Here is a 20,325-nt window from a genome sequence, read left to right as displayed (position 1 = left end):
GGAGCCTAAAATTTTGCCCATATTAAGGATGTGATCTAACTAGTGACTTTTAGAATGGTAATGCTATGTTGCATCGTGTGCACTTAACCCCTTCATGCGTTCTAGGATTTAATTTGCTATTGCACAACATCTCCCTGGAACCATGTATTGCTAGTCAGCTTTCTGTCATCTAGTTGTCAGGAGGTTATATTTTATATTAGCACTGCAGAGCCTCTGTTTTACAAGAGGTTCTTCTCTTGTGAACTTTTGGACAGTTCACCTGCTTCACTGACTTTATATTCCTGCCCCTAACTTGCTGCCTTGCTGGTCAATGATTGTTTTTCATGAACCGTGGCCTGATTTGTTCTAGCTATTTTCAATATATCAATATATATATAATTATTACTATTATTTTATTTATGAGGCGCCACAGATTCCATAGCGCCGGATACAGAAGCAAGCAACAAATAGATGAGGTAATACATGTCAGTAGCTCAGATGAGTGTGAGTAGTGCTATGGTGACAGGAGACAGAAATGGGATAATAGGTAGAGAGGACCCTGCCTGCGAGTGCTTACAATTTAAAGGGAGGGGTGGTGAGAGACAGTAGGACCAACTGTGAGAAAGATTTAGGTCAGGGTTGTCCAACCCGCGGCCCGCGGGCAGCATGCGGCCCAGCATGCCTTTAAATGTGGCCCAGCAGGAGTTTTGGTTGTGGCAAGGGGGCAGGGCTGTTAATGAAAAAAAAAATCCTGCAAAAAAAGAAAAAGATAAGAAAATACTTACCTTGTTGTCATGCGGTCCCTCCCTGGTCTCCTCCTCTGTGCGGTGCTCGCAGCAGTGGCGGATCGCCCCCCCCCCTAGCAGGGGCTTGCTGCTGACGGCTGCACACTGTGCATGTTCCTTCAGCATTGACAGTGTGCTGCCCGGCTTCTCTGATTGTGTTTTAAACACAATCAGAGCAGCGGGACAGCACACTGCCAATGCTGAGCCGTCAGCAGCCTTAGAGATTAGAAAGGGGGCGGGGCCTAAATCCCCCCCCTAAAATCGCCCCGGGTAGAGCAGTTGCCTAGATCCGCCCCTGGCTCGCAGTGAATGTCGGGCGTGACGTCATCACGTCCGACATACATTGCGGAGCACAGCACATAGGAGTCACCCGCGCGAACTATCAGCAGCAGTGAAACGGAAAAAACAAGAGAAGAGGATCAGAGAACAAGCCGATTAAAAGGTAAGTTAAGGGTTTTTTTTATTATTTCAAGGGACGCTGACCGGTGCATAAACTCACCTGGTCCTGGAACATCACGGACCTTATCTTCCTGTCTTAATGACTGCTGTATTGAAGCCCTTCATAAAATGTAACAATATCACTTGATGTTTGACAGCAGCCATTAGCATGTCATTGAAGCACTGAGCAGCAACAAGGAGCATTAGCAATATTTTCTATGTTTATTTTGGATGATCAGCTATCATTAGTGCTAGTGTATTTTATGTGTGGCCCAAAACAACTTGTCGCCTTACAATGTGGCCCAGGGAAGCTGAAAGGTTCGACACCCCTGATTTAGGTGGTAGACGAGAAAGAGGAGGTGATAGATAGAATGGTGAGAAGGCGGTAGGATAAACAAACTGGCAAAGGTGAGATTTAAAAGAGCGTTTGAAGGATTGAAGTTTGGGGGAGAGTCGAGTGAGAAGGGTTAAGGAGTTCCAGAGCTTAGTGTCAGCATGGTAGAAGTCTTGGAGGCGAGCACGGGAGGAGGTAATGAGAGGAGAATTAAAGCGAAGGTCAGAGGCGGAGCGGAGTGGCTGGGTAGGTATGTACCTCGAGACAAAGTCAGAGATGTAAGGTGGAGAAGTGTTGGTAAGGGCTTTGTAAGTGAGGGTAAGGAGCATGAACTAAATTGTGAAATGGACAGGGAGTTAATGAAGGGATTTACGCAGAGGAGAAGCAGAACAGGTGCAGTGAGAGAGGAAGATGAGCCTAGCTGAAGCATTCTGAATAGATTGAAGGTCAGAAGTGCGTATATAGATATATCATTTTAGTGAAAGTTGTCTGCCATTATATATATATATATATATATATATATATATATATATATATATATATATATATATAAAAGAAAACAGTGATACTCTGCACTCTCTAAACACATAATTAATGCTATATCAAGTACTGTTCTATATTAAAAACAGGAAATGTTAGTTCCACATATTGCAATATATGTTTAAGCTGACCAACTCACGCCAAAGTCGTGAGTTGGTCAGTGAGTTGGGGCAACCCCCTCTTGCACCCCAGTCTGTACATGGTGAGTGCAGAGCACCTATGTCTGTTTTTGTTTATATATATATATACATATATATATGTGTGTGTATCTATATATATATATATATATATATATATATATACCGTATATACTCGTGTATAAGACGAGTTTTTCAGCACATTTTTTATGCTGAAAAAGCCCCCCTCGACTTATACTTGAGTCAATAAGTTCTCCCAGTTTTTTGTGATAAAATTCGGTGCCTCGGCTTATATTCGGGTTGGCTTATACTCAAGCATATACGGTGTGTATATATATATATATATATATATATATATATATATATATATGCATGCTGGGGTCATGAGTTCAAAGAGTTCAATTCCCGACCATGGCCTTATCTGTATGGAGTTTGTATGTTCTCCCCGTGTTTGCGTGGGTTTCCTCCGGGTGCTCGAGTGCTCCAGTCTCCTCCCACACTCCAAAAACATACTAGTAGGTTAATTGACTGCTATCAAATTTGACCCTAGTGTCTCTGTCTGTCTGTATGTGTATGTTAAGGAATTTAGACTGTAAGCTCCAATGGAGCAGGGACTGATGTGAGTGAGTTCTCTGTACAGCACTGCAGAATCAGTGGCGCTATATAAATAAATGGTGATGATGATTATGACATATAAATAATTCATTTTTTTAGCCTACTTAATAACTATCCAGCCAATCAGGAGCGGTCTTTTATCTGTCATTGGCTGAGGGGTGTAAGATACTATACTTGTTAGGCTGCTTCTGAATTAGGTACCAGAGATGAATTAATTGTGCATTGAGTGCTCCTGGTAAGCTGTCCATTTCTGGGGGGGTAGGGGTTATCTTCCCATATGGAATACGTAGGATCAAGCTAAGAAGATTATGATTATAGATTATGCACATTATTATTATTATTATTATTATTATTATTATTATTATTATTATTATTTTATTTTTATTTTTTTAAGATGGCACTATAATTCATTTATATAGTAATGGGGGGCACTATAATTCATTTACATGATAAAGTATGACTGTAATTCATTTACATAATAACAGGGATATTACAATTCATTTGTGGGCATGCAAATGTGTCCATATGCATGCTGGTACTTGTAGTTCTAAAAACACCAGCATGTAATCACAGTCATAGGATGTGAGTGCATGATGGCACTTAGAGCGCCAGAAGTGCTTGCAATATATTTTCACCTGGACTGCCAGCACTGAGCCTGTAATCTCTAGTTGCAGGTGTCTGATCCTTTTTTCTGACCCCTCCCTAGAGGACCAGACCTCATGCTAAGTAGCACAGGGCTCTTACAGAATGTAAGAGGTAAAAGAAGATGGTTCCCAATTGATTTTACATTGGGGTTTGATCTGAACCACATGCGGTTTATGGGTTTGCAGACCTCAACACATTGGATGACAGTAAATTGACTTTGCAAAATACTAAATAGTAAAAGTGTTTTTCAAACTGCTGGTAAGTAAATCTCCCCCACTGTCTATTTGTGATTTCAATAATGAGCGGACTTGGTAGATCTGTATATTAAGCTAGATTTTATGTAATTATGTGTTCTAACATTTACTGAAATATGTAGGGATCTATATACACACACCTATGGGTGGCATGGTGGCACATGGTTAGCATTGCTGATTCACAGCACATGGGGCCATGGCCTCTATTCTGACCAGGGACATATCTTTGTTTAGTTTGTAAGTTCTCCCTGTTTTGTATGTGCTCCAGTTTCCGCACACATTCCAAACACATACTTATAGGTCAATTGGCAACCACTATGTTTTTGACTACCAACAAACTCTAACTAACCCTATTGTGTGTTAGAGTGATAGATAATTTAGACTGTAAGCCCCAATAGTGCAGGGACTGATGCAAATAATGACAAGTGAAGCCATAAGCTGAACATTCTTAATGAAGAGGATAGGGTTAGTGTCTGTTGATGACACAGTCCTGGTAAAGCCCACTGTTGTTTCCAGGCAATGATTTTGTTTGCGGGAGTGTCCTGGTTAGGATATAGTATCTCACAGCATGTGTGCAAGCTTCTTCCTGGCTAGAAATTCCGCTGGAGACTCCATTGCTGCAGGCCCGGTATCAGTTCAAAAGCATATCTTAAATTCCTCTATTTTCTGTCTACTGCTGACAGCTAATTCCTGACCGTTTCTTTCCTGTGACTTTATCTTTTTTTCCCCACATTTTCATTGCTTTTCTCCCTTTCCCGTTTTATTCTTCCCCCTTGTTTCCTCAGGTCCCTCTCTCCCTCTTTGCACCTTCACTATGTCCTGTCCCAGCAGATCTGCACCTCCTCCTGCCCGTTATGCCGACCCCTCCACCCCCCGCCTCGGTTGTCATTTTCTTTCCGTTCTCATTCCAACCCCAACCCTCCTTCCGTGCTCTCCGACCACCCTATCAATCCCCCCACATACATACGGGCTCCAGATAATACTGCCCCGGGTTTCTAACAGCCGGAGCAGAATTGGCTGCGTGTGCGGCAATGTTGCGGATCCGTGATGATCTCGAGCTCTGGAGCGAACAGCTTCACTGCCCGACAGCCTGGCAGGAGAGGGAGATTTTCTTCTCCCGCCAGCCGGACATACTATGCAGCGACAGATGGATCATCATCATCATCACCATCTATTTATTTATATAGCGCCACTAATTCCGCAGCGCTGTACAGAGAACTCATTCACATCAGTCCCTATACTACCCCCCATAGTATAGTTCATAAATGCTTCCTAGGGCACAGCACATTCCTTCTTTTACATTTCCCTCTATTGGTTAATTACTGCCCACGATTTGCATTCTGCAGCTGCTGTCTGCAGTGACTCTATTGGATTTGTTATGCATTCTACTTGTAGTACCACTGCCCACCAAAGGGGCCACTGTGCTACTTTGGCTATTTTCCTTGATCACTGGGAGTTGTATCACCTGCATGAGGCCTATATAAACCTGCCTGCTTCAAACAGTCTGGGCCAGATCATCAGGTCACTCCTGTGAGCATTCCCTGTGCTCAGCTTCTGTCTACACTGCTGTTATCTGTGTACTGGACTTCCACATCAACAACCATTATACCTGGTACTTCTAGTTCCATGCTGCTTGCTGAAATCTACTACTTCTGTTATCTGTATACTAGACTTCCACATCAACAACCATTATACCTGGTACTTCTAGTTCCACGCTGCTTGCTGAAATCTACTACTGCTGTTATCTGTGTACTGGACTTCCACACCAACAACCATTATACCTGGTACTTCTAGTTCCACGCTGCTTGCTGAAATCTACTACTGCTGTTATCTGTGTACTGGACTTCCACATCAACAACCATTATACCTGGTACTTCTAGTTCCACGCTGCTTGCTGAAATCTACTACTGCTGTTATCTGTGTACTGGACTTCCACATCAACAACCATTGTACTTGTAGTTCCACGCTGTATGCTGAAGCTACCTGTTGTTTCTCATTTGTATACTGAACTGCAATCAAGTTACCTTGTCATCTGTGTGTCTTAATAAAGTCATTATAACCACTTACACTCTCTCCGTGGTCATACCTGGGAAATACTGACAGCCACCCTCCACAAACAGGCACAATCCATGTCCCATCCCCTTAGTACCTTTCCTTTCGTTGAAACTGCTAATCTTTCTGCTTTGTCAGGATCACAGGTACATACTTCGGAGTCAACAGGTCATTCGGCGGCAAGACCACTGAATTTGAATACGTCCCAGACAGCGGTGCCAGCAGTTTCAGCTCCAGCACCAACTTTAAGAAACCCTGCCTTCGAGGAAGCTACGGCGTCCACATCGTGTGAGCATAACAACTTTTTTTCTGCACCTTTACACAGCTCACCAAAAGACAGCACTAGAGAAGGTTCGTCAGAGGATGAGCAGGGTACGCGGAATCTGATGCAAATTCCCAATGAACATTTTAGCAGGTCAAAATCTCAGAATAAAGATAGCCAACTCCATGATAAGTGAGCAAGTAGGAACGCAGGTGTCGTTAAATGTTCCAACACAGCCTTAGTGGCCTTTGCCCCAGCGCTCAAGATAGGATAAAGAAAGTTTTCTATGTTGACTTACTTGTATTGACGGAAGAGGCCAGGGAGGATTTAGTGGCAGCTAAAGAGAAGGGAGGAATAAGTTTCTCATTATTCGCAGCTACGTACATAGAGTGACGCCCGGAGGCGGTTTCCGATGTCTGGCAATACCTCAACCTTATAACGGACATCTTCTTGACAGGCAGCGGGTCATATGGCACATTTGCGATGAAAAGTTTAGGAAAAGCGGGTCAGGGCAACAGATGGTCCCTTTTGACTGTATGTATGTCGAGGTCTGGCTGAAATTGGTTTAGCCCGAGGCGAATATAACCCCACAAGTCAGCAGCTCTACATTTCCGATGCAGGAGAGGCAGAGTACTCCCCAATAAATGAGGAACAGATATTTTGCCTACAATAGCGTGGTGTGCACCCGCGGGGCGAACTGGCGATACACGCTTACAATGTTGCGGCCCCCACTTTGCAAAGGATTGTTCACGTCCAAACACCAGCGGTAGCAAGGGTGCGGAGGCCCTTCTTCTTCTTCTTAATGTCCGCTCTCCTATTCTGGTAGAGGAGCTGAATCGTTGGTTTAGGCTCTCTCCAAATGCAGAATTGATTTATTTTTTATTGGATGGCTTTCAGTTTGAAACTGTTAGCAGAGAGGTTCAGGCTCGTGCTGTACGAAATGTATGTTCAGCACTCGAATTTCTGGAAGTTGGTGCTGATAAACTACGTAAAGAGGTTAAGTTAGGCTGCATGTTAGGTCCATTTCCCCTTCCTCTCATATCAGGGTTAGTAATTTCACCAGTAGCGGTAGTCCTAAAAAAGAGGCCAGGAAGTTTAGACTTATTCAGCATTTGGCCCACCCATTCGGTAGTTCTGTAAATTACTTCACTGATCCCAGACATAGCTCTATCTCATATCAATCGTTTGAGATAGCACTCAATATAGTAAAGGCTTTTGGGGGGGCTCATTGCTTGCTAAATTGGATATTTAATCCGCTTTTTGCCTCCTTCCCCAGCATCTGGAGTCTTTTCGATTCATGGGGTTTCAGCTGCCTGACGGATATTATGTGGACCTTCGTCTCCCCGTGGGTTGTTCAGTCTCATGTGCATTTTTCGAGAAGTTCAGCTCCTTCCTGCACTGTAATATCCAGGCAGGACCGGGTCATGGAGGTATAGCTCATTACCTCGATGACTTCTTGTTCATAGACCCAGTTGATTCTTCTATATGTCAAGACGTTCTGAAGTCAGCTCAAGATCTTTTCACTATCCTGGGAGTCCCGGTAGTGCAGAATAAGATTGAAGGACCAACGATTTGTCTCTCTTTCTTAGGCATTAAATAGATTCCGTTGCCGGCTGTTGTTGCCTTCCTGTTGAAAAGATAGTAAACTCCGCACCTTGATAAATACAGCCCTGTCCCTCACATGCTTCCCCTCCTTCGGATAGGTCTTTTTGGGTTCATTCAATTTCGCATGTCGGGTAATTCCCATGGGTCGAGTGTTCTGCAGGAAATTTCAGTTGGCCACTGCAGATCATACACGTCCACATAGCAGGGTACACTTATCAGACAAGATAAAAGGAGATTAAGAAGTTTGGTCCAACTTCCTTGATTCTTTTAATGACATACGCATTTGGCCCTCAAGTCGCATATCCAGCAAAATCCTTGATTTGCATACAGATGCGTTGGAATCCTGTGAATTCGGCGCATATTTTCAAGGGCCTTGGTGTGCGTCACGCTGGCTGGTTCAAGTCAACAGCTTGTTAGTCCTCAAGCTTTTCCCTATCATAGTAGCAGTAGATCTTTGGTCCCCCTTCCTTCAGGGCCACAATATCATTTGCTGGTGTGATAATTAAGGAGTAGTTCAGTGCATCAATAAACAGAGTGTATCCTCCCCCCACAGGCAATCCAGCTGCTACGGCATCTAGTCCTTCGATGTTTAGAATATGATATTTCTCTTAAGACGCTGCATGTACCAGGAGTGGACAATGAAATTGCAGATGCCCTTTCACAGCGTCAGTGGAGACGCTTACGTGAACTTTTCTCTAACGCTCAACTTACCGGTAGGCTATGTCCGCCTTATGTTTGGCAGATCATCGAGTCGGCATTCAAGGACTGGAGGAGTCTTCAATAGCCCCTCACACCAGGAGATCATATAAGGCAGCTTGGCAGCAATGGGTCACCTTCCTGGATTCCAGAGGGAGTGTGGGAACTGGTAACAGTGACGACATGCATGCATTAGTTTGGGCAAAATTTCAAGAAGGCATCACTAGCAGTCTTGTTAGCCGCATAAGCAAACTAGTGGCCCCTTCGCAGCTATCAGCAGGTATTGCAATCCTTGCTAGGTATGTTAACATCTCGGTTTCTCAGATTTCCTGTAAAATTCTCATGTCGAAAACAGACCAGCTTGGCAGAGGATGCTGGATTACATTAAAGGCTCACAATGATAGAGTGATATGCCCGGTGGCTCTGTGCACACGTTTTTCAGTAATACATCCAACAATTAGCAGTCCATGGTTGGTGCACGCTGACGGAACGCTCATGGTGAAGTTCTAGTTTATTGCCCTGTTCAAAAAAGCAATAGTACATGTAGGACTATATCCAGCCTCGTACAGCTAAATAGTATTGTACAAATAAGAATTCTATTAATATTCAAATAAATAAGTTAGTTATTTAAAATGATCTGCTGTAATCCAATAGATAAGAGCTAACAGCTGTTCTACAGATGTCCTATCTTGAATTTGGTATCCTGAATATCTGCTACAAGGCAGTCCTGATCCAAAATAATCAGTCAGGAGGAATTCCCACAGCTACCAGAAAATAGATGCTGCAGCAGCTATATACCACACACAGAGGTAAGTGGTTCCAGGAGCCTGGTGGTGGCAGCATCTATTGTCCTAAAATTGGTACACAGATTTCACTTGCAGTCGTTGAGTGTATGGTGGCCAAGTAACACCAGCATGAGTGGTCAGTAATGCTAGGTTACTGATATTAAAAGGGAACACCAAGATGAATTATTAAAACCACAGATAAACTGATGAGCCAAAGACAGGGTAATTACAGTAAGCCTATCCTGTCACAAATGTAAACTATATTTTTTTTCTATAAAAATTGCCACCTGTGCCCCACCCACCTTCCCTTCCCAGCTGGGTTCCTGTCTCCTTAACTGATAATGTGTGGGCTCTCTGCTCTCAGGACAAACTGTCTCCCTAAATTTTACTGACAGCGAGGATCTGGAAGGCGTGTTAGTGGAAGTACTTCACTGACACTCTGCTGTCCCATCAGTAAAGTAAGTGTATAAGGTGGGCTGTCATTAATAGGCTGGAAAGCAGGCTGAAGCATTCAGCTAAGAGGCACCTATTTTTATTGCAGTTGTTGCATTTTTCATTGTTGCCCTTATCAGCATTGTCAGTACATTTTATAAAGCACTTGTCAAGACATGTTCTATATCCAGTGTTTTGCTTTTCTGCTCAACCTTTTTGTTGCTTCCCAGGCTCTTTATTAATGATTCAATTTTGTCATGTGCAGCAAAAGTTTCAATGGGTACTTTGGAAAGCAATTTAACAAAATAACTTCCTTTACTAATAATGGTCCTAATCTTGGTTCCCCAACATGTTCTCTATTTAGCAGGGTCTGGGCACTTACATATATCCAGGACCTCGGGCAATCACCTTTGGTGCTTCTCTGCTTTCTCCATAGTAGGAGACATGGGACACAACAACTTAAATCTTTCAATTAGAGCCTCCTTATCAAATCTCTCCTGCCATGAAGACAAAAAAGCAGAGCCAAGAGTGATTGACAGATGTCTCGGCTATATCTAAAAACAGCAAATAATGGGGGGTCTCAGGGATAATAACTAAATTACTGTTATTGATAAAGGGAGTTATTTATTAAAAATAATTTTAATGTTGAAACCCCATTAGGATTTATTCAAGTAAGGACAAAGCACAATGTTTAAGACATGTTTGAACAATAGATCTGTCTCACATTTAAATACTTATTTTTCCATGTGAGGGAAGTGCTAAACAAGTATTTTACTAATAACATGATAAGAATAGCAGAAATGTACTGTAAGTCATAGAAAATAGTCAGAAATTGATACTGTCCAAGTCGAAATGATGGTAAGCAACTGACTGTTAAAGAAGCACCAATGAGTTGCTTATTGAGCTCCATGATGTCTTTTTGTGGATAGATTTGCAGCTACTGTGCAGATTATTGGTGGCAACATGTCTGCTGTCAGAGTTAAATATTAAACTAAGTGCTATTGCTTTACTATATAGTCTAGATTAAAGACAAACACTATTTTAAGTCTCATAAATGCTTATGCCTCATGATATCCAGGATCAGAAGCACCTGTTCAGTTGACTTTGGTTCATGTGGTAATCCAAGACCTGTCAAAACATGAGTACACAAGCAAAATGATGTGCTCAAGATAGGCCATGAAACTGATAGTGTGACATTTATTAAAACTCTGACAGTATAAAATAAGTGCCAAAAATGCTGCACATAACAATGGCCATTTATATTTGTATCATTATTCTAGGTTGAAAAGATACAAAAGTCTGCTTTCTGTATATGGCTAGCGGTATTGATCCAGAGAGAGGCAAAACATACCTGTAATAAGGAAAAAGCCTTCCCGACTTTGTAAATGGTAATCCAATTCATTTCCTGTATAAATTACCCCACAATGCATTGTAATAAATATAGCTGGAGATGGCATATAATCTGTTTGTGAATCCACTATCATCACCTCCCCTTATTTTAAAAAAATCCATTGTTTAACTATCCTTCCATTGGGTAAATGTATCATACTCCAGTTTCTTCAACTCGCGGGAGTTCGGCGAGATGACAGCAAAGTTTCCCTTTACAAAGGCAGCGCCTCTTTAAATTTTAGCTGTCATCTCGCCGAAGTCCTGCGAGTTGAAGAAACCGGAGTATGATACATTTACCCCATGGAATTATTCCTTATAGATGTTTTCAACATAACATAAAAAACAGTTCAATGTTATGGTAATAACATTGAACTGTTTTTTATGTTATGTTGAAAACATCTATAAGGAATAATTCCATGGGGTAAATGTATCATACTCCGGTTTCTTCAACTCGCAGGACTTCGGCGAGATGACAGCTAAAATTTAAAGAGGCGCTGCCTTTGTAAAGGGAAACTTTGCTGTCATCTCGCCGAACTCCCGCGAGTTGAAGAAACCGGAGTATGATACATTTACCCCCGTATATGAACCCACTATGCTGCTAGTGATTGACACTGGCTAAATTTGAAGGGCAGCAATGGGAACTCCAGCTTTCACCAAAGACTCTCCACAAGAGAGTAATGGATTTCATCACAGGTAACACACAGATCATGATCCCCACATTTAACCTTGCTAAGCAATAGCTGACTATATTAAAGTATAACAATGATAACTGACAAAGCCAATAAATCTCAGAGTGGCCTTTAAACCTCAGAAACCTGATTGTTCAAAAATAATTTTTCTGATTTTGCATAGATAACATCATCATGAAATGTTGCCAATAAGATGAAAAATCTGGAGAGAACATTTAAATATCCAAGTAGACAAGAACAAAACAAAACAGAGTGTATTTTGACATTGCCTAAATGGGAGTGTGTATATCAGTGATGAGCATCAGGCCTTGCCTTTGAGCCTTTAACTGCAGCCCTAAGGTCTTTCCTACTTTATTGTCAAATTTGCTTGTTAAAGCTTGTAACACTTGCTTAAAAGGAGCTATTACAAATAGGAGTCTCTTTCTTTGATTAACTGTAAAATTTGAAGTTATTACTGAGATTAAGGGTGATGTGTGTCCCTTTGAAGGTTAGAGGGTCGTATCAGGTTGTCTATCACTGGTCTATAAGTGCTCTATAAGTGAGCTTTCTGGTGCTTGTGCCTAAAAAAATCTGCTATACGCTGGGTGCGCTCAAGAAGCAGGAAAAATGGAGGCACAATGGGGTTTATTTATTAATTTACAGGTTATTGTCCCATCTGTCATCACAAGGATAGCAAATTACTTTTGCGCTTCATTTATTAAAAATGATCTGTCAACTCTGTGTTCTGTTTCAGTGTCTGTTAGGCATTTTGCAATCTTCTTCGGAAAGGAGAACAGGAAGGCTGCAGAGAGAGATCCAAAGATCCCTCTTCTGTGATGCTCTCCTCATAGAATTCAATGGCTAATGGCGTTAGCCATCAGAAACAAGTTCCAAAAGCAAAGCGTAGAAATTGCCCAGACCGCAGTCCCCACTTACTATTACGGGGACTGCAGTTTATGCAGTAATTTGCCTAATGCTGATATCTCTTGCTTTAGGCTTTTCTTAAATTAATATTTTACTTAACATGTCTAAACCATACCTAAAAAGCAGCTTCTGCATGGTTAAGGGCTTCATATATAGGCCCCAATATCTCAGATGGCCACAAGAGAAGGACAAATTTGCTACTTCATTTTTCCAGGCAACATGGATGTCATCTGCACAGTCCTAGGTATAAAGTGCTCATTGGATACATGTTTTTATTGACCTCAAATATATTTATACACAGTGGTCGAAGTGGGGCTGTATATGGTGGTATGTTCTACCACCATTTCTCCTACTGCCTTAATTGTAAAACTAACACAATACAGTCACTTACATTCCCATTACATTTTTCATACCATCCCTTCTAAATTTCCATACCGCCACTTCTAAATGACTGCTTCAACCACTGTTTATACATACTAATTCCATCACATCTAAATTGCCTTTTTCCCAATGTAACTCTCCATTCCCTTAAGTAATAAAGTTGCCATTCTATGATCCAAAAAATCTACCTCATATTCAAGATGTGGTCTCATGTGACTTATACAGTGATAAGCTTATGTGTGCATCTAGTTATTCAATCTCTCCTTTTATGCATACCAGTAGCTGCATGCCATTCAGTGTCATTTAGCGTACCATTATTACATTGTTGCTCCTGGGTACTTTATTTGTATTCCACTATTACTTATAGGGCTAGGGGATCATATTTCCTGTGGCAGCGCTTATTCACTCTTTTTATGCCTAGGGGAAGTGCAAGTTAGGATTTGTTTATTCATTCAGCGTACCGTCTGCTAGTATTTCTAAATCCTTTCCCTTCTCCCATTCCCCATTTATATGCCATTTAAAATATAAGTAACATACACTTTAACCATGGCCTAGTTCAGTGTTGGCTAACCTGTGACACGCCAGGTGTTGTGAAACTACAAGTCCCAGCATACCCTTCCAGCAAGAAGCTGCTATATATTGGCAAAGCATGCTGGGACTTGTAGTTTCACAACACCTGGAGTGTCACAGGTTAGCCAACACTGGCCTAGTTTTTTAAACTTACATTTACCTCCTCATAAAAACTCTTAAGATTGGTTTGGCTTGACTGGCCCTTCATAAATCCATGATGACATAGTGTAATACGTTTATCACCTATAGCATATTTCTGAATAGCATTCATTAGATTGTTTTCAAATAATTTGCCTACAACTAATGTCAGGTTTACCAGTTTATATTATTGTGGCTCCTTTTTTGGTCCCTTCTTTAAATGTTGGTACCACATCTGCTTTACACCAGCCCCTTGGTACAGACCCTGTTATGAAGATGCCTATAAGAATTATAAGAATGAAAAATAGCATCTTGGCCTTGTAATTTATTAATCCTATTTAAAAGTATAGCCCCTCTTCCTGGATTATTAAATATTATTTGAAAAGTTATTACTGCACAACGCAAAGCCAAGCATTTCTTCCTTCTTTTGAACACTGTTGAAAAAAATGTAGCCTTTACTTTATCTATCCATTATATCTTAACTACCTTTCCGAGGCCCAATACTATTCTTTTTTTTTTACTGTACTTACATTTTTTTGTCCAAATTAGGCTTTACTTACCAATGTTTTTTGCGCTTATATCTTTAAAATCCTCATTTCCTTGTTACAGATTTTGTTACTTGTATTTTTTTAATACCTACTTGGTCCCTTCTAGTTTTAACACGTTAAAGGTTTTCTCATAATACTTCTAACTCTTTATTATTTAGCCAGATTAGTTTTTTTCATCACTTAAAATTTTGTTTCCTTAAAGTATATTCCTGCAACAATAGTTGGGATGTATTACTGATGTATTACTGATGTATTACTGAAATATATTTTTAGATATACCTCATTTGACTTCTGGACACTATCCCTGACTATTAGCCTTAAAACATCTTTATAAAACCTGTTTGCAGATTGAATAATTTGCTTATATATGGTTCGGTAGAGTTCTAGACTTATAAAGTGGCTGCTCAGGAAATAAATGCCTCTTTAAGTAAAAGCGAGATGCTTTACGAAGAATGGGGTCTTGTTTATAATAGAGACAATGGCATGACTTTTACAAAGAAGTAAGTAGTAATTGCAACACTAATCCTCAAGATAGTCCTATGCCAGGTCAGATCTGGTAGTGTGCTATTTGGAAGCAATTTAACTGTCCGGATACTTTCTGTAAACATAGAGAATTTTTGCAAATTTATTTTCAACCATATTTTTTTCATATTATTTCTGTGGGGCAGTTTTTAGAACTGTATCTTGGCATATTTATAATTAGTATTTATTAATCATTATTATTTAAATAAAAATAATATCACTACTGAGCTTGAACTATGATATTTTCACAAATTCTTGTGACATTTTCAAATTCTATAAAAGGCACCAAGCTGAAGCAAGGGGCTTTTAAACAGAAAATTTTTATAAATCTGTAGAAGCAGTTCAACATTTCTAAAAAATGTTACGTAGTGAAGAGAACCATTGTCTGCTGTGTCCCAGTTTTAATAAGTGCCCCCAATGCCTGTCTTGACATGCATTGTATAGTCTGGTGGAATGGTTTTAATAAAGGATAGAATGCAAGATGTAGTCATAGACTAATAAAACTAATGTCACTCAAGAGACAAAAACCAGTGTGAAAATATAGTGAGAAACACAAGTGGTTTAAAATCTATCAGTAATTTGTATAAAAAAACCGAACACTATATATATATATATATATATATATATATATATATATATATATATATATAAATATATATATATATATAAAACAGGATGTGAAAAAGGTGCCACTATTTGCTAAAGGAGACCAAAGTGTGGTACTTATAAATAAAAGTAAGTATCACTTGTGGTAACAAAATTTGCACTTGACCTATGTCATGTGGTAGAACGGGCACATGGTGCCATTTATAAAAGCAATACAATTTTTAATTTTGTTGCTCATTTTCTTCCCATTCATTTACAGATGCTGTTATTTTGCAGTTTTTAGTGCACACATTTTTAGAAATAAGTGCATGACAGGTGCTTTGCATTGTGTTTGGATGATCCATTAAACATATTTACCATAACCACTGCATGCTATTTATAGTAGCATATCCAGTACACTTAAAATCATGCCAGTGTCATTATTTCAACTCCTAAATTATACTTTTTGAAAACTGGTCATAAATAGCTGTAGCTGCACAAATAGTCATAAAAAGCAGCCGGGCAAATAAATAGTAGTTGCTGGGTACCGACACCTCTTCATTTTGCATGAGAAAGGTCGCTACACACTAACATACTTTCTTTCCAAAGCAGGGCAGTGTTGCTCATTTTCTCAATCATCATTTACAGGTAAACAGATGAAGATATTGTAATCTGCAAGCACTCTCTTACTAGTAATTCAGGGAATAGATACAGTCCACCCAGGGCCGCCATCAGGGGGGTACAGGGGGTACCCTTGTACCGGGCCCGGGCTCACCAGGGGGCCCAGCAGCACACTCTTACCAGGGGGCCCGCTATCTTCACCTGGCTATCACTGTGACAGCCAGGCTGAAGACAGCAGCGAAGACGCCGGGACTGAAGGACAGCGGGCAGAGCCGTGACTGTACTTTCAGCCTTAACTTCCGCAGTGGATGCGTTCCACCAACAGGAAGCTCGGCATTTGGAACGCAAGTACAGTCACGGCTCCGCCCGCTGTCCTTCAGTCCCTGAAGTCTCTCTCTCCTCCCTCTCCCCTAATACTAATATATATATATATATATATATATATATACATATATATATGTGTGTTTGTGTGTGTAAAATTTGATTATATATATATATATATATATATATATATATATATATATATATATATATATATATCACAGTACAAGATATAAGTATGGCGCTTATAGCATAAACCAGTATACAAATTATAGTCCAACATAAAAGTCTATATTCTTCTCAAAAGTACACTCCCCATGTACAGGTGGCTGCCAATCCTCCTAACGCCAAGCGGTGTAGCATGGAAATACCTGTAAAGAAAAGATGGAGGAGGAGGCGCACAATAGTGTAGTACAATAATATAAATGTAATCATACACGAATCCAAAGTGGGACTTTAGCACCAGTGAAAAGGAAACCAGAGACCATAATGTATCACCCAAGTGAGCCAAACGGGAATAAAACAGGGGTATAATAGATAACAGGCCCCTCAGCATAAATTATAGGTCACCCAATCCAAATCTGTATGGGTGTATGCCTGAACCAGGCACACCCTTGTTAGTTTGCTGTGGGGAAAGGCATTTCAAACCATGATCTCTGCCTTATGATCTGGCAATGAAGAGAATGTGACCTGATCGTGCTGCTCTATGGGATAATATTACAGATAAGCGGAAAAGTTTTTATTTCTGGTACGCATACACCCATACAGATTTGGATTGGGTGACCTATAATTTATGCTGAGGGGCCTGTTATCTATTATACCCCTGTTTTATTCCCGTTTGGCTCACTTGGGTGATGCATTATGGTCTCTGGTTTCCTTTTCACTGGTGCTAAAGTCCCACTTTGGATTCGTGTATGATTACATTTATATTATTGTACTACACTTATGTGCGCCTCCTCCTCCATCTTTTCTTTACATATATATATATATATATCTTATATTTACTTTTTTTTTTACACATAATATATATATATATATATATATATATATATATATCTTATATATATATTTATACTATATAAAAAAAAAGTGAATATATGTTTATATATATATATATATATATATATATATATATATATATATATATATATATATAATCACTTTTTACACACACAAACACACACATATATATATATATATATATATATATATATATATATATATAAATTAGGGCCCCCCTTAACTTACCTTTCAATGGCCTAAGTCTGACCCGCTTCATGGAAGAGAGGACCAGGGAGGGAGCCGGGTTGTGACCACAAAAGGTAAGGTTTTTGTTTTTTTTCGCTTTTTTTCTACTGGATTTTTTTTCATTGCCTTGGGCCCCCTTACCCCCTGGGCCCCCAGGCACCTGCCCATCATGCCCAGTTGGAAAGATGACCCTGGTTCATTGGGGAGGAAAGGGGTCATCGGGAGGGGCCCTGCCTGCTTCATTGTACTGGGCCCACAATTTCTGATGGCGGCCCTGAGTCCACCTCCTATGCTTTTTTTGTAGCTGCACATTTGATCAAACACTATACACTCTATAGCCTGATGTCAAATGTAATGATATGTAGTCCTTTTCATGAAAAACTTGGACATGCCATTTCAATGGATGTTTCAGAACTGTCTCATAGCTAAAATCTACAAGTGCTTGAAAACAGATGTGTTTTCTGTATTGGTATGTCTATAAACAGTATATTCCATATCTAAATCTCATCTACACAAACTGTCGATATACTATTACCTACTGAGTGATAAAATATATGTATGTACAAAGTATCATGCAGCTTGTGAAGCTTACCTTTTGCTTAAATGTATGTAAAGAATCCAATGTCAAGTCCTCATGACCTCAAAGTTCCTTAATTGCAGATGCAACCGCCTTCAGTGTAAAAATCCCCTAAATAATATCATCCACAGATTCAGGACTCAAAGTTAGGGGAACACAGTTATGGGTGCCACGGTCCCAGTCAAAAGGAGAAATCCAAGCGTAGAGCAGTGTCCGGTGTCTAGCAGATGGTAACAGCCTCTATGTCTATTTTTATACGTGGCTGTGTCTGGAGAAGCTCTTATCTCTGGGTGATACAAATTTCAAACTCTCTGCTGTTCCCCTGAAATTGAATGGAAAGGGTGTCTGTACTAGTCACTGCCAATACCCAAAGAGAGAATCATGCTTCTCAGGTTCCTTAGAGAACAGTGGGAGGTATGCAGTGTTCAGGGGCGCACAGGGTCATCAGCAAAAATAACATGTGGCATCATGATCTAAGAATTTTTGTGCCATGAATTCCACAGGCAAAGACTCATATGCCCTTCCCTAATATAAAGAGAAGTCCAAAGATTGGAAGGTGGGGTGTAATAGGTCAGAAAATGAGGATGACTATTATCAGGGTGCTAGTTGAAAATTAAAAGATAAGATTATACAGTGATGAAACTGTATGTTTGACACACTGTACTGTATATACTTTTTTTTATCTAGAGTAGTTTACAAAACTTGCCCAGTACAGTGTAAATAACAAACTAAGAAACCTATTACTCTTTATTCTGTATTTTGTGTCCGTAAAGAGAGGAATAGTTATTACATAGTAGCTATTCATTTATTTTTGTTTATTTCTTCACCTTTATTAGTGTTCCATGAAATGAGTGCACATTAAGTAGCATCTGACTCTTTATCTCCCTATCTTTGAGCATGTGTGCCTAGAAGGTTTATTTATAAAAGATCCTGTGGAGCAGCACATGGAAAGATTAAAGAGTAGACTGATGTCACTGGACATGGAGAAGTGTCTAAATCTGGAGTTGCACCGATGACAGGGCTGAGTGACAGTGCGAGTGATGCAACACATGGTGTGATGGGAGTTTGTTTATAAAGAGTTGGGAGAACAGGCTTTGTTCATAGACACAGAGTAGGACTGCAGTGTGCCAGTGTCTGACACATTATACTAATCTCTGACAAGTTACACTACATTGTGTAAACTTGCCTGGTTTAAGTCTTGGTGGTAAAATCATACTTGCCAACTCTCCCGGAAAGTCCGGGAGACTCCCGAAATTCCCGGGCGAGCTGGCATTTCTCCCGCATTCCAATGTCACAGAGAATCGCGTCAAAAACGCGATTCTCGGTGAATCACGCCATTTTCTACGGTGGGACGGGGCGGGGCGAGGCCAATCGTGTCATTTTGGAGGGCGGGAGGGGGGGGGCGAGGCCAAACGCGATATTATAAAGAGAGAGCACTATAGTTTGTCTTCAGATTATCGAGGGTTGCCAACAGATACTTTACAGCACGGAAATTAAATCTTGTGGGCTGTATGTAGGCCTTGATTTCTGGGGACATTAGTACAGGGTTCACAATTCCAATATAATCTGTTACAATATAATCTGAATTAATTCATAGGGCCCAAACACAATTCAATATGCATAATTAAAACAGAAGACTGCAAACATTGTACAGTGTGTAATGATTTTAGTCTGTCTCATCTTTAAACTCAGGAAAATGTAAATAGTGCAATGATAAAGGTTCTGCAGTAACCCAGACAAATCTTTGTTACTTAGCTGTCTACAATAAGAAAAGTAAGAAAACAATCTACATTTATACTTTGTGGTGTCAATGTATATGTTTAAACAATCTAAAACAAATTCATTGGAAAGAAAAACTTTAAATATATTAAACCTTTTATATTGACAGAGGTATTGACACTAGGGGCTAGATTTACTAAGCTGCGAGTTTGAAAAAGTGGGGATGTTGCCTATAGCAACCAATCAGATTCTAGCTGTCATTTTGTAGAAGGTACTAAATAAATGAAAGCTAGAACCTGATTGGTTGCTATAGGCAACATCCCCACTTTTGCAAACCCGCAGCTTAGTAAATCTAGCCCTAGGAGAATAAAGATCAATTAAAGTAAATTAATCCTTACAGCGATAGTAAAGAGTTAACTAGGGATGTGCACCGGCGACTTTTGGTGTCTCGTGTTTTGTGTTTTGGATTCGGATTTTCGCGATGTTTTGGGTTCGGATTTGTTTCGCAAAACACCTGCCGAAAGGTTTTGGTTCGGATTTAAGGTTTTGGATTCG

At 40.2% G+C, this 20,325-nt stretch overlaps 1 protein-coding gene across 4 annotated transcripts in view; it reads right to left on the bottom strand.

Moving 5' to 3' along the window:
* C6H10orf71 (chromosome 6 C10orf71 homolog) overlaps positions 1-18,420 on the bottom strand; it is an 86,785-nt gene extending 68,365 nt beyond the window's left edge. For all 4 annotated transcript variants that reach the window (XM_075217171.1, XM_075217170.1, XM_075217169.1 and 1 more), the window contains exon 1: positions 18,067-18,420. The gene's annotated coding sequence lies outside the window, so the exon portion shown is untranslated. The remainder of the gene's footprint in view (positions 1-18,066) is intronic.
* Between the last annotated feature and the right edge of the window lie 1,905 nt (positions 18,421-20,325).

This window comes from Mixophyes fleayi, chromosome 6 (assembly GCF_038048845.1).
Source record: "Mixophyes fleayi isolate aMixFle1 chromosome 6, aMixFle1.hap1, whole genome shotgun sequence".
NCBI classification, from domain to species: Eukaryota; Metazoa; Chordata; class Amphibia; order Anura; family Limnodynastidae; genus Mixophyes; species Mixophyes fleayi.
This window is presented reverse-complemented; position numbering and strand designations above follow the sequence as displayed.